General features: G+C 37.9%; 1 long non-coding RNA gene across 2 annotated transcripts in view; it reads left to right on the forward strand.

The window, feature by feature from the left end:
* Window positions 1-13487, forward strand: part of LOC121091759 — a 166996-nt gene that overhangs the window by 31940 nt on the left and 121569 nt on the right. For both annotated transcript variants that reach the window (XR_005829030.1, XR_005829031.1), the window contains exon 3: window positions 6762-6869. This is a non-coding gene — a long non-coding RNA (uncharacterized LOC121091759). The remainder of the gene's footprint in view (window positions 1-6761; window positions 6870-13487) is intronic.

Below are 13487 nucleotides of genomic sequence, written 5' to 3' on the forward strand. Positions count from 1 at the left end.
TGTCCGTATTCACGTTTTTGGACACTTGTACTACTGTGTCATCCTACCTACCATTAAGATGGCTGAGGCTGCCTTCTGTGCCTGGCTGGTGGTGAGTGTGCTCTCCCCTCTCCTGCATGGGTTTGAAATAACCTCTCCAGTCTGTGTTCTCAGCCACAGCAGGTACAGTCTAATTAACTCTAATTCTTGGAGAACATCTTACCTAACATGCTAAGAGGTCATTTAGAGGAAAGTGTGGCAGGGACGCATCTCTGCCCTGCTGACACTACCAACTTTGCAAGGAAGCCCTCTGGGGTCTCACCCTCCAGATTATTCCCCCTTAGTCCTAGTAGCTACCCAGTGCATGGGCCTCACAGGTTACTGCTGCAGGGAAGAGATTGTGATAACCGTCAGATATGTCCTTGAGACAGTCCTACTTAATGAAAATCATATTCCATTAGTCATAATTTCTCTGAACACCCTTAAGTGTTTCTCCATTCAGTTCCAAGTCCTCCAGCAGCCAGCACTTTGCCCAAAAAGCTTTCTCATTTTCTTTGTGGGCCATATTGCTGTCTTCACTAGCCTCTGTGGACCCATCTCTGGACTGCCTTCTTGTGGTCCTGCATGTTTTTTGCTTCTGACAAGGAGTAGTTGTTGTAACAAGCAAAGTCCAACTCCCATTTCTGCATTTGACTCTGGGGAAGATCCCTCAGGCTGCACAGCCCAGCTCCTCCTCCAGTCTTGTCATGCCAATTTGTGATTTAGCCTGTAGCTTCTATTGTTATATTTATTGCTAAACAAAAGGAGTATTTTCTTGCTGCCTCACTTAGGCTGAGTAGAAGATAGTTATGTCCACCAGCTTCCATGAGTTTTGTGGCTGCCTGCTGATCAGAAGGCTTGCTTGCTGAGCACCACCTCATCTCCAGCAAGTACGCAGGGAGCTTGATGGCCTGGCAAATTCGGTAATTTGCCCCAAGGCCATATGGATCTTGTATTATCTATGGCTTCTAATGGGCTGCATATTCCTCACTGATTTAGTGGTTGACTTGTGATGTTTTTGGATGAGTCAAATCTCTGTAATAGTGACACTACATCTATGTATGTGGTAAATGTGAAAGAAAACAGATGCCTATAAAAATCACCCAGTCTGATTTGGAATGATGAGCAGCATTATGATTAATCATAGCTGTACAGCTAATGTGTAGTATCTCTACAGGATGGGGAGGAAATTGTTTGTTTCACACCTACATGACTTTTACCTTAATACTTGGATTGTTTTTTAAAGTCAGCCCAAAATACTCTAGAGTTAAGTGTAGGACTATTTATTTGGGGAGTAATGGTCCAATCACTACTGTATTTTAAACCTTCTAGTACAGTCTTTTCTACATTGAATTTTTCTGGCAGTATCTGCACTGTGCTCATATGTAAAAGGAAACTCACAGTAGTTTCTCAGTAGCCACTGAGCAAGTGTCATCTAGAAATGTGGAAAGAGAGCGTAGCAGTTGTTTCTCAATAGATTTCTTCTAATACAATATAAATCTATTTGGTGCTGTTCTTATAAGGTGTCTCATACCAAAGCTGAAACATTTGCTGAATGCTAGATTAAGGACAGAATCCTACTCCAGACTTAATCAGACACTCTGAAGCACAGAGTTTCCAAATTCCTGAGATCAGAAGGCAAAGAATTTTGCAAAGAAGTATCAGCCAAGTCCTATTCCTGCAACACTGGAGGTTGAATAAGGAAAGAGCAGCAGTAGAAAGTAATAGCTGAACAAAGAAAAATGAAAGGTCTGACCCTATGAACTAGCTTTAAGGTCATGAACAGGATCTTACAAAATCAACGCACATTCATTACTGGAAGAAGCCAGAATGAAATCTTCATCACAGGGCATGTGTGATGAGTCAGATCTGGTCAAGTGGTGTATACGTGCAAAATTCTGAATAAACTGGAGTCTGCTAATCAAATTAACAGGCAGTGAAGGGAGAATTTCCATAATAAAGCCTGTAATTTCCTGGAGAAACTTCTTTAGATTGCTAAGGACAATTTGGACAAATCATGAGACTGTCACTTCTTTCACAGTACTCTGTGTGCACTGGATTTTGGGAGATGGGCAGAGTCTGCAGTGCAGATACATTCTTTTGTTGACTTACCTGCTTTGGTGTCAGGACTGAGTAACTCTTATGCTCTGTAGAACCCTCTTGAGACCTTGTCCTCTGACTTAAATAAAGACTACAGAATGTTCTAAATGCAGTAACAAAGGTCTGGATTTGTTTTTTGTTTTTTGTTTTTTTTTTTCAGAAGTGCATAAGATGTAAGTTGGTAAATGGACACTAGATATCTTTCATTTTTTTGTACTAGTTTTTGAAAGATGGCATTTTTCAGAATAATGTGAGAAGGTCTGGAACATGGATTTCTTCCTGTTGGAAGATCATTCTGCAAATGGCTCCAAATTGCAGTAATTTAGAAATCTTGAGGTTCTTTCTATATTTGGATTTGTACGTTCAGCAAGCTTTTAGTACAAATATATGAATCTTTAGTAATTACTTTTGTTCATGAATAGAACCTTAACTGAGCTGACTACATGAATGTACCTTACAGTGTTCAGGCTTTGTGAGACATTTCTGCTAAATCGGCTTATGAATTTCCTTTTGATGAGCTTAATTGTTGACAGATTTTTCAAAAGCCAACAACAGCTTGCTTTGCTAGCTAGTATTCACATGAACTGGGTAGTCTTGTGAATTCCTTTATTCAATTTGCATCATATTTTGCTTCTACTGTAAGATGAAGTGAAATCCTTTGTAGTGAAACTAACAATGTTAGACATTATAAAGACATCTATCCAAATAAAATTAAAAAAAACCCAGAAAAATCACCTTCCCAGCTTGTCCTTCAAGATCTGAGAATATGCAAAGCTAGAAAAAAAAGATAATTTTTCTTTTTTTTTTTCCCCAAAGGGCTATTTAGAAAAAAATCCTAAATAATGAGATGTGATCTCTTACTCAGTGAAGATACTGGTTTCTTCAGCAGAGCTGTAACTAGGCTTTTCATTTGAGATCCCTCAAGTCAGAATGCATTGCAAACGCTAATATATTCATTAAATCAACAAAACAAACAAGCTGTTCTGGCCTTTCACATGAAACAGAAAAATTCTGCATCTTATCTATCCATAGATTTTGGTTGTTGTTGGTAATATTTTAGACTTTCTATTTTTGAATACTGTTTCCCGAGAGTATAGATTGGAAGAGAGTGAAATCTAAGTTAAGCAGTGGGATCTTTAGCTATAATGATGATTGTGGATATCTGAGTGAAGTGAAGCATGTAGAAGCCTCGAAAATAACTGACCCTGTTTTCCTCTGAACATTTCTGAAGAATTCTGTTCCGTTAATAATGCCTTAAAAGTAATAAAGACTGGGATTTGTGGATTCTAGCCAAATGAGGCCACATCCTACAGTCCTTGCTTTGTATTACTGGAGTAAATTTCCCATTTGTTCATGACAGGATGGGGACTAAGGACTGAGTAAGGGTGGCAGGATGGGAATTGGTTTGTCACCTCTGAGAGTGCGTTTGCAAACTGCTGGAACCACAAATGAGCTCAGTGTTTAGCAAGATGGTGGATGCCAGCATGAAGCTTGGAAGTGCCAATTTTAATTAAAAACTGCATTTTCAAATCAAGTTCCTAGTTAACAATGGGTGGGAAATTCCTCCCACCATGTAAACTTTCTGAATGCTGTATTGACTGGCAAGATGGGTGCAGCTTCTCCTTCCACAAAAGTGCTGCTACCATCATCTTCCCCTTCACCTCCCCCACCAGAAGAAAAAGACTACATTGTTTGTGGAGTCTCTCCTTGTTCACGTCCTGCATTTAGGCCAGAATAGACAGAATTTATTTTGTCCTCCCCATCCCCCTTCCTTCATTGTTAACAACGGAGTGAACACATGAGATTAACATGGCTCTTGACATGGCTCAGTTGTTTGCCATTTGGAAACTACCGATTCTTCAGTTGTATAATTAAAAAAAAAAAGTATCAAAAGATTAAATCATTTTCTGTTTATTCCAAAGACAGGGAGAACAGAGTAGTAGAGGAGAGATGGGGGAAGCCAACAACAAAAACCAAATTAGTTTAAGAACCAGCATGTTCCCCTTACTTTAAGGAACACAGTAAACATTTCAAAAGTGCATGCCAGCTCATTATCTAACTCAGTCTTCATTGACTTCATGAAAAACAGCAGCAGCTAAGCAATGTTTGCCAAAAGCAAATTTGGGTACATGCACTGCTAAAAAATATGTGACATCCGCTCTGTACAGGTTCCTTAATCTGCCACACAGGGGCAAATCAACATTTCATCATTATCATTTCTCTCTGTTTAGCCCTTTCATGATAACTCTTCTAGTCTGTTTTGCTCATTGTTTATCCAAAACTGTGGTATGACGTATGATTTGAGTTGTTGGCCAGAAACTAACCTCTCCAAGTGTTTAAAGATATAGACACAACTTCAGTACTATAATCTTGAATGCAATATCTGTTTGCAAGTATCTTTTTTGTGAAGTTTATTGGTTAAAAAAAATCTTAAATGGATGTGGGCTATTTATGAATTCCTTCTTTATGTTAAGTTTTAAGATTTAGTTTGCCATTAATTTCACATATTTTTTTAATGAACATTCTTTTCTAGTTTATGAATAATATAGATAGCTTTCTTTTTCAGTTTGGTGTGGCATTTGTAGTTTACTGTTACATTATTGAAATTACCCTGACAAAGCATTTGAACATACTGTATATTCCAATATCATAATTTATTGTGATAACAAATGATACAGCAGATTCTATGAGTTGTTCTGTATAGTTAAGTTACCCATTCTTTGGGAAACACATACCTCTGTATGTCCAAAATATGTAAATCCACGGATATCTGGAATCCTATTGAACTTGGTTTCCTTTGGAAGTAACTCTTTACTCAAGAGAAATGCAAGCATCTGTTGAACAATTGTTTTATTAAATAGTTTAAAGGCAAGTTTCCTTTGGAAAACATGCAGCCTTTTTCCCAGAGCCCTCACATTATCTGGTGTGCAGGTTTGTGTCCTGTGGGCATTAATTTCTCCCATCTTGTCTCTCCCTTCAAAATTAGCAAGCTATTTTAGTACGCTTTATCTGAGTTTCAAATCTATATACATGCTCTTCTGCCATATGTTTAAAATTCAAAGTTGCTGTTCAGTTGTGATCATGTTAGTCTATTCTACATAGTGTATCACACTTACTTTTTAGGAGTAAAAGGTATAGAAAAAAAGCATGTTTACTTGCTTTCTAAATATACAGTTTCTGATTTTTTAAAAAAAATCTTTGATTCAGAATTTTTTAATGAAATGGAGCATTCTGTTGGTAGAAAACAATGCCACTTTCTTACGGCTTTTTAAACATTTATGTCATTTTTCTTTGGGGAAAAATGAAACAGCTGGTGAAATCAGCATTTCAAAATGGAAAAAAGTTTGCTTAAATAAACATCCATTTAACATTTTATCAAAAGATGGAAAATGCTGGTGAAATTTAAATCTCTTCATCTTCCCTAATTCTCCCTTCCTCAAACATTCCCCTTGTTATTGTTGAAATCGTAAATCCTCGTGAGGACCAGGTGACAGAATGCAGATTTTCTTTTTCTCTCTCTCTCTTTTTTTTCCCCCGAGGTAGTTATGTCCAAACCAGAGTATATCAATATGTTCCAATATTTATTTCAGGCTTTTCTTTGTTGTTCAGCAAAGATTGCTTCACTCCCGTGGTGTGGTTACTTCAGTCAATGCAGTACAGTCTGGAAAGTACATTGACATGGAAAACCAAAGTGTTACACTTTGAGAGCAGTTTTTAAACAGCAGTAGAAAGGACATTGGCATTGTCAGTCAAAGTAATTGAACTTTAACTATTCGTGTTGATCAGGGAAGTGTCAGAGGAAGAGCATAAGGGGAGCAATACATGCTTGTACCAAAGGTCCTAGCACCTTGTTCCTCACAGCAGTCCTCAGAAGATGCTTATGGAGAAGTGTAAGAAGCAGGGCAAGTACAGAGTGATCCTTCCTGCTGGTATACTTTCCCAGCTTCTGACAGTCAGCAGTTTTGGGACTCCCTGTGCTGAAGTTGCATCTTAAGCATTGTTTTTATGAACCACTGAGTGCGGAAGGAACAATAGGAACAATGGATCACTGTTCAGCATCAGTGGCAACTGCACTTAGAAATAAGTAACAGTGCCACTTCAAAATGCTTGACATGGACAACAGAAACAGAAGAGCCAGGAAATTATGGCAGTACTAAAGCCACACCCATGGCCAGAGGCAACATCTCACAGCTCCTCCAAGTTGTGAACTCCTTGGGAGCTGAGAATCCCTACCATGCAGAGAGGTAGAAGCCAAATTCACCATTATATAATGTAGCAAGTTCAGCCCCTGTGGGATCTTAATGGGACATGGTGTCTTGTTCTTCAACGTAGGGGTTCCTGCCTGTGTGTTCCCGCTGAGGTTTTTGTTTGGTGAGAGTTGGGTGACCTTGCCTCGTACAAATACGTGACGGCATCAGTCAGCTGACCTCTGGTGATCAAGACAGACTTCCACATTCTCTCTTAATGTCTTTAGTTCCTGTTCAAGCATATGCCCCATGTAGGATGTAAGCGATCCCATGTAATTTTGTCTGGCAGCTCTCTTTGGGGGCTGTCAGCAGGGCTCCCCAATAAGTAGTTCTACAATAGTCTTCCTGCACAATGCTTGACCTAATATGTGATCAGCTGTGTGTTTCTTTCCACAGCAAAACATTTGGAAAATGACACAGCCTGAAGAAAAATAGGAATTGAAAACCTGGCTCGAGATTTCCTCATGAACCAATCTCCTCCTCTGCATCTGTAGGAAGGGACAGGTAAGTTGTTGTAAGAGTGCTCTGTGAGCCCCGCTGCTAGCCAGTCTCTTGACTCTGCATGAGGCAGTGACTCCTGCTGAGTTCCTGTGAGTTTTTTGCATGCAGCACTTCTCCCTGCAAAGTGGCAACATGCTGGGACACAAAGTGGAAGGTCCCATCCTGCTGTGAGCACTGCACAGAATGGGAGGACAGTTGTGATGGGTAGGAACTGAGCTGTGATGGTGTTGTGGGTAGTTCCTGCTGTGTTTGGAGTCAGTATGTGTATGTTTGAAGTTTACTGGGGGATGCAGAGTAATAATGCCAGCACAGGTTTCTGAACAGTTCCTTGCTGCATAAATAGCCCCATTCATTTCAGCAAACTGCTCTGAATGTAACCCAGCTGCCAGAGTATAGTCATATGCCTATGCAGCTCTTCCTTGTTTTATTTAATTTTGCTCTTCCAAAAATGTCACTGAAGCTCCCAGAAATTTTGCTTGGGTGAGGACTGTGTTAAATCATCAAAAAATTTCAGGAGCTGAGACCAGATAAGAATGAAAATTGTAACAGTGTCCACAGTAATCACAATTGAAACCAGTTTTTGCACTAAAGTCATCTGTCTTCCTTTTCCTGATGTGATGTTGTGAATGGCAGTACCTTGTTTCCTTTTGCAGTCCCAGTATTTTTACTTCGTCCTTTATCTATGTCTTTTGGGAAGAGCAAATAAAAACAAAGCTTTGCTTTACATTTTTGTTTGAAGATAAACTGGAACATTTTAACAGACTAGCTTTAAATGATTGTTTACTTTTGCAGTGGTCAGGGCCAGTACTCAGGGCTATAGCTACAGGGCTAAACTCCTGTGTTCCTTCTTAACAATTTAGGAATCAATGTTTCTGAAAGTGTGGAAAGGGTGGCATTGGTGCAAAGCACTGGTTGTGCTGCCCACTTTGCCTGAGAGAACTGCAAGACTGAAAGAACAAGAGTGATGTAGGTCAGTCTTGGGGAAGTGGCAGAGCACGATCTGTGAATTATACTGATGTATACAGATATGTGAAGAGGGATTTTCTTTCTTTCTTCTTTTTTTTTTTTTTTTTTTTTTTTCTTTAGTGGATAAACTTTCACTACCTGCTAAATTTAGACTCATTTCTGAGAAGCCAGAGCTGAACCACACCCTTGAAATATGAAGGGCTCTTGCATTAAACCATTGTGCTACCCAGAGGGCTCAGTCAAATAAGGACAAGTTTGCAGGCAGGTGCAATTGCCTTTTAGAAAATTGATAGATGGTGCTTCTGCATGCTGTAATGTGTTGTTTTTAGTCTTTACAAAATACAGCTTGCATTCTGTTAAAACTAGTAACAAATCATGCATCTGGAACAAAGAGGATTGGAGCTGAGCAATATATTACATTTAACTGCAATCTGGTTCAGATCCCCTGATTCCTTTCAGTTTAAACTGCAACAAATATACTCCTCGTCTTCAGTATTATCACTTGTTGTAGCATTTAACAAAGGTCATAGTGACCCAGAGGAAGCTTAAGAGGAAAGTGTTGTGGTGGATCTTGGAAATGGAGTTTGACTGCGATGACAGTGGGCATGAAGCCAAGCCCAGATCTCCTGCATGTCTTTCGTTTGTACTCTTTTATTTTTCCTTATGCTGGGCTGGATTCAATCATGCAGCCACATTTATGGATGAGGCAGAAATCTGCGATAATTAGTACATCTCTCTTCTCTGATGGCTTTTTTTTCAAAGGAATACTTTAAATTGTTTACTTTTTCTGTGGTTGAATTGTTGAATTAATAACAAAAATGTAGCCACTGTTGAAAAGAACAGTCTTCCAGTGAATGCCTGAACATTTAATTCTGTGCTTAGTAACCACCATCTTGTCAAATCTGGTGACAACCTTTCTCTTAATGGGGATTCATCTGCTCAGGTCACTAGGTTCAACACTGTATTACCCTTTTAAATTTTTTTTTAATTATTTATAATTTTATTTGTACTTAAAAGCTGGCTGATTAGACTGGTGCAAAACTCTTTGGGAAGTGATATAAATCCTGGTATCAACTAGTATTCACTTATTGACTTTATAGTGTTTCTGTTTGATGTAGTGAGCAATTTTTTAATAGCTAAAGTATTTCAAAACTTTTAAAAACTAGTAAGATACGAATCAGTAGAAGTCCATTAAATGTAACTTATTTCATGGTTCTGAACTGCCAAAGCTATCCTGATTTTCAAAAATTTCAGACATAAACCCTTACTCTTATTATTAAAATTTATTGAATCTTATTTCACAGACATTTGTGCCATTCTTTATACCATCTTTTGCAACATCAGAGAAACTATCCAAGTAGGCACGCATATATTTAGACAGATTTATAGCTGCTAGTGTTTCCTGGTATAAAATACTCAGAAGGTCTGTTTCTAAGAAATTGTTGGAGCTTTGATGTATCACATAGTTTAAAAAAGTTTTCTTAAGTTTATTTTTAAAGGGCAATGTCCATGTCTTGCACGTTTTTTTTTTCAAATGCAGAATATTGGCTTTGTAACACACCTTGGTTCTGTGTTTGTCAGTTGTTTGTGCTCAGATCTTACTAATGTACGGATTACCATACTCTTGCATTGATTATGATTCCTCTTTTCTCTGGGCAAGAAATAACCTGCAGTGCCTGAGAAGTATGTGTTCAGGAACGTCACATACATTACTTATGTCCAGTAAAAAAATGTTCATATTTTTGAAACACAACCAATTTCTTGCCAGAGCACTTTCTCTGTTCTTCTGTTACGGTTCCTGTAGCAAAGAGATGTTTGGGAGTGGGGTTGCTACTCTCATGTACGTAATAGATTAAATTTCTTTCCCTGTGTCCATCTGGTGTAAATATTCTGCATTTCTATGTCCTTCCATATTTGAAAATATATATATGGATGACTGATTTTTTCCATGAGTTCTCTGGTGCTGTAAATAATACCTGAAGTTTTAAATCTGTGCAATCTCGAAAGACAAAATCTAAAAAGTAAAACCTACAAGCTCAAGTGAACCCAGCTGCTAATGTGTAGAAATAAGCTGGTTTTAACATGTTTTTTTTTATGAAGGTAGGAGTTACTTTTGCAAAGAGAAGTCCTTCAGTGCCTGTGTAGCTCAAATTACCTAATTTTTGGTTTAAATGTAAGTACTCTTATTTTAGTGTTTTATATAATCACAAATATAAATATTTGCTTTTGTTTTGCTTCTAACTGCGTCATATACATCTTTCTATTGCATAGGAAATACTGGTATTACTGACATTATCTTGCAGTGATGTTTCAAATATAAATTGTAGAAATCCAGGTTTTGTGTGATGCTATTCTTCGAATTCATGCACTTAGTCCTGGTCATTATTGTATATTCAGTGCAGTGGAAGTCTGAAAGCCCTTTAAAAACACATGAATCACATTAAAATGTTACTAGTGCTGTTCATAACAGCTACAGGACATACGTATCAAGTCATAGTAATATACTTTTCCAGTAAGCTTCCCTTTCCTATCTTCCTCCTACCATTGTGATTTGTATTTGGCTACAAAGGCAACTGTTGTCTCTAATCAAAGAAAGAAAATGTAGTATTCATAGTCTCAGTACAGTTCTGTGATTAGTTTGTAATAAAGTATATTACAAATATAGCTCTGGCATTGTCTCCAGTTAAAAAAAAAATAAATATTTTATCAGGCCCTTTATTTACCAGAATCACACAGAGTAAAAGTTTAACTATCATGTCAAGGCTATCTTCTCAACAGCACAACAGGCAAATTTAAGTGAATTAGAGAACAAAGTACAAATGTGTTTGCAACCAGCATTTCTCTGAGATAATTCACATTTCACTATGTACTTATGGAATACAACTGTGACACTTAGTTGATGTATACATGCTGAGTAGATAAGGGAGGGGGAATCATGTTGTAACATACTTCCCTCGATGACTCACAGCCTCTTCAGCACCTTATCAAGTCTTCTATCCAACCCCAACTAATTTCTGCCTGTTTTAAATCTAATTACCCCTGTTTCAAATAGTGCATACAACTAAAAATGTTAGAATTCCACTTATTTGTAAGTGAACTTCCTACCGTGTGGGCTATTATGATCATGGTAGTCAAGCTGGCCGTCTCACAGAAGGCACCTCTGATGAGCTAGCAAAGTTCCTATGGAGCAAAGAGACTTTAGAGACAAAACCTGGCCCTGTTAAAGTCAATGATGGTTTTGCTGTTGACTCTGATGGCTTCAGAATTTGTAAGAATTGCTTCAATATGTCCTGCGATCTCAGAGCATTATGTACAAACAGGTCTTTTCTTCAGTAGCACTGTGGCCCCCTGGACTTTGGGATGAGGGGGCTCACATAGGGAACAAGAACAACTCATTGTAAACTTCCTTTCTGGACTGTAGAAACAGACAGGCATTCCTGAGGACACAAATAAGAAGATGCATCATATTATCTGGTGTATCTTAAAATTTCTGATTAAGAATTTAAGAATTTATCTCTAAATATGCCAGTTCTTTTAACTAAGTGACATGTCACCACATTGGTCTAGAACTAATACAGTCACATTTTATTATCTCCTGTGATTCTGTGGAACAAAACCCTTTAAAATCTTGTAGGATGATCTAAATACTTCTTTTTTTTGTGTCTGGTATTATTTTAAATGCCAGAAAAATCCCAAAAGAATTTTAATTTTATTAAGGAAATATATTTTTAAAAAGATTAAAGCTTTGCTTCTGATTGTTAAAGTGGTATTAAAACAAGGTGGAAATGTGTTTGTAGTTAATTCCCAGAGGACTCTGTGTCAGAAGAAATGTCACTCTGTATTCTCCTTTTTAGGAAGGTGGCCTCTGCCAGATGTAAGCCCAGAAATGGCAATTGTCATTCACATAAATGACTAGCAGGTTTATTATGCCAGTCTCTGGGGCCGTCTTGAATTTTCGCAAGAAGCAAAGAGCAGGCCCATAAGAAAAAAGTAATCCTCATGGGAACAGTAAAAATATGTTGGTATTGTTTAATTCTTTCATAACATACTAAATTAATTTATTTGTTTTTGAGCCTTTTAAAGCATAATGCCATCAGGGAATGTGTTTTTCATATAGTTCTCTTACAAATATATTAAAGTTTTAGAGAGAGCAGTCTATGAGTAAACATCACTGGTCATCTACATTGGGTGACTGGGAGACAGAAGGCTTGGGTTTTTGCTGCTTTACATTCTGTATAGTAATTGGCATCAGTGCAAATTGATCTTATCTGTATATTTTGAAATCTTTTTGCACAGATGTAGACAACTGCAGAACTTGCAGGACTGTGGAGTATCAGATTGACATTGTTCATAAATTCTTGCAAAGCACCCTGTCACCCTGTCATAATACTTACCGTTCAGTAGGTGCTTTTGATGACTTCTCATGTTTGGCTGGTAACGTATAGTTCAGCTGTGTTTCTTCCAAACCACTCAAACGCTGCGTGATATGCTCTAGACTAGGCCATTAACTGAGAGGTGAATGAAACTTACAATCTCCAGTTAACTTGCTGTTCAGTTGCGTTATATGCATAGGAGAACCCTATTATTTAAGTAAATTGAAGTAAGCTGAAGGGAAACATTCTCTGTTCAATATGCAACGGGTAAAAAAAGAATCTCTTGGTTTTTTTGTTCCCCATCATTCCGTTGGTCATTCACAAGGTAATAGTGGCAAAATGCCAACGTTGCAAGAAAAACTAGTTTTACAGCTTTTTGGAGAGATACCAACACCAGAAACTATTATACTGTAATAGCTTCTCTTCTGTTTATATGGAGCACTTTTTGATTTCTGAAGCTGTACATGTTAAAGAAGAAAAAAAGCCCAAGCTTTTACCAGATGATTCACCATCTTTGCCATTTCTGTAGTAGCTTCCGCTCCCTACTATACATCCTGGCAGGTATTTTGAAGAGTGAAAAAGAGCAGAAGCCATTGAAAGCTTCTGGAGCTGTCAGGTTTCTCCAGATATTATCAGTCTGTCTACTTATCATCTGTAATAATTTTCTGTGACTTGCCATATATATCTAGATATAAAGAAAGCCAGCATATCAATCATTTTTACGAATACTGCAAAGATCAGAGTTAACCTTTGGGTCAAAAACACTTCATTTATTTGGAAACATAGAAAGAAATTGATGCTTGGATATAGCTTGGCAGGTTTCCCTTAGCATCAGTGGAGCTCTGTCAATTTATGCCATGCTTCTCATTTGCAAAATCCCCCTTACTGAGTCCACTGACTATTCTTTTCAGCAGACTTCATCTTTTTGATTTCCTCTTACTGTTGTCATGAAATGAAACTAGCAATGGTAAGAATAATATAAGTTATATACTTTGCAACAGAGGCAAAAGAGTCTTATAAACTGTTGAATTTAACTTCTGATTTTTTCCCAGACAGTCAACATACTATTTTCCTCTACCAGAATCACAGAATGATCAGGGTTGGAAGGGAACTCTGGAGATCATCTAGTCCAACCCCTCTGCTAGAGCAGGTCGCGCAGAGTCGCATCCGGGTGGGTTTTCAATGACTACAGAGAAGGAGACTCTACAGGCTCTCTGCGCAGCCTGTTCCAGTGCTTTGTCACCCTCAAGGTAAAGAAGTTCTTATATTGAGAAGGAACTGA

The sequence above is a fragment of the Falco naumanni genome, chromosome 7 (genome assembly GCF_017639655.2).
Source record: "Falco naumanni isolate bFalNau1 chromosome 7, bFalNau1.pat, whole genome shotgun sequence".
Lineage (NCBI taxonomy): Eukaryota > Metazoa > Chordata > Aves > Falconiformes > Falconidae > Falco > Falco naumanni.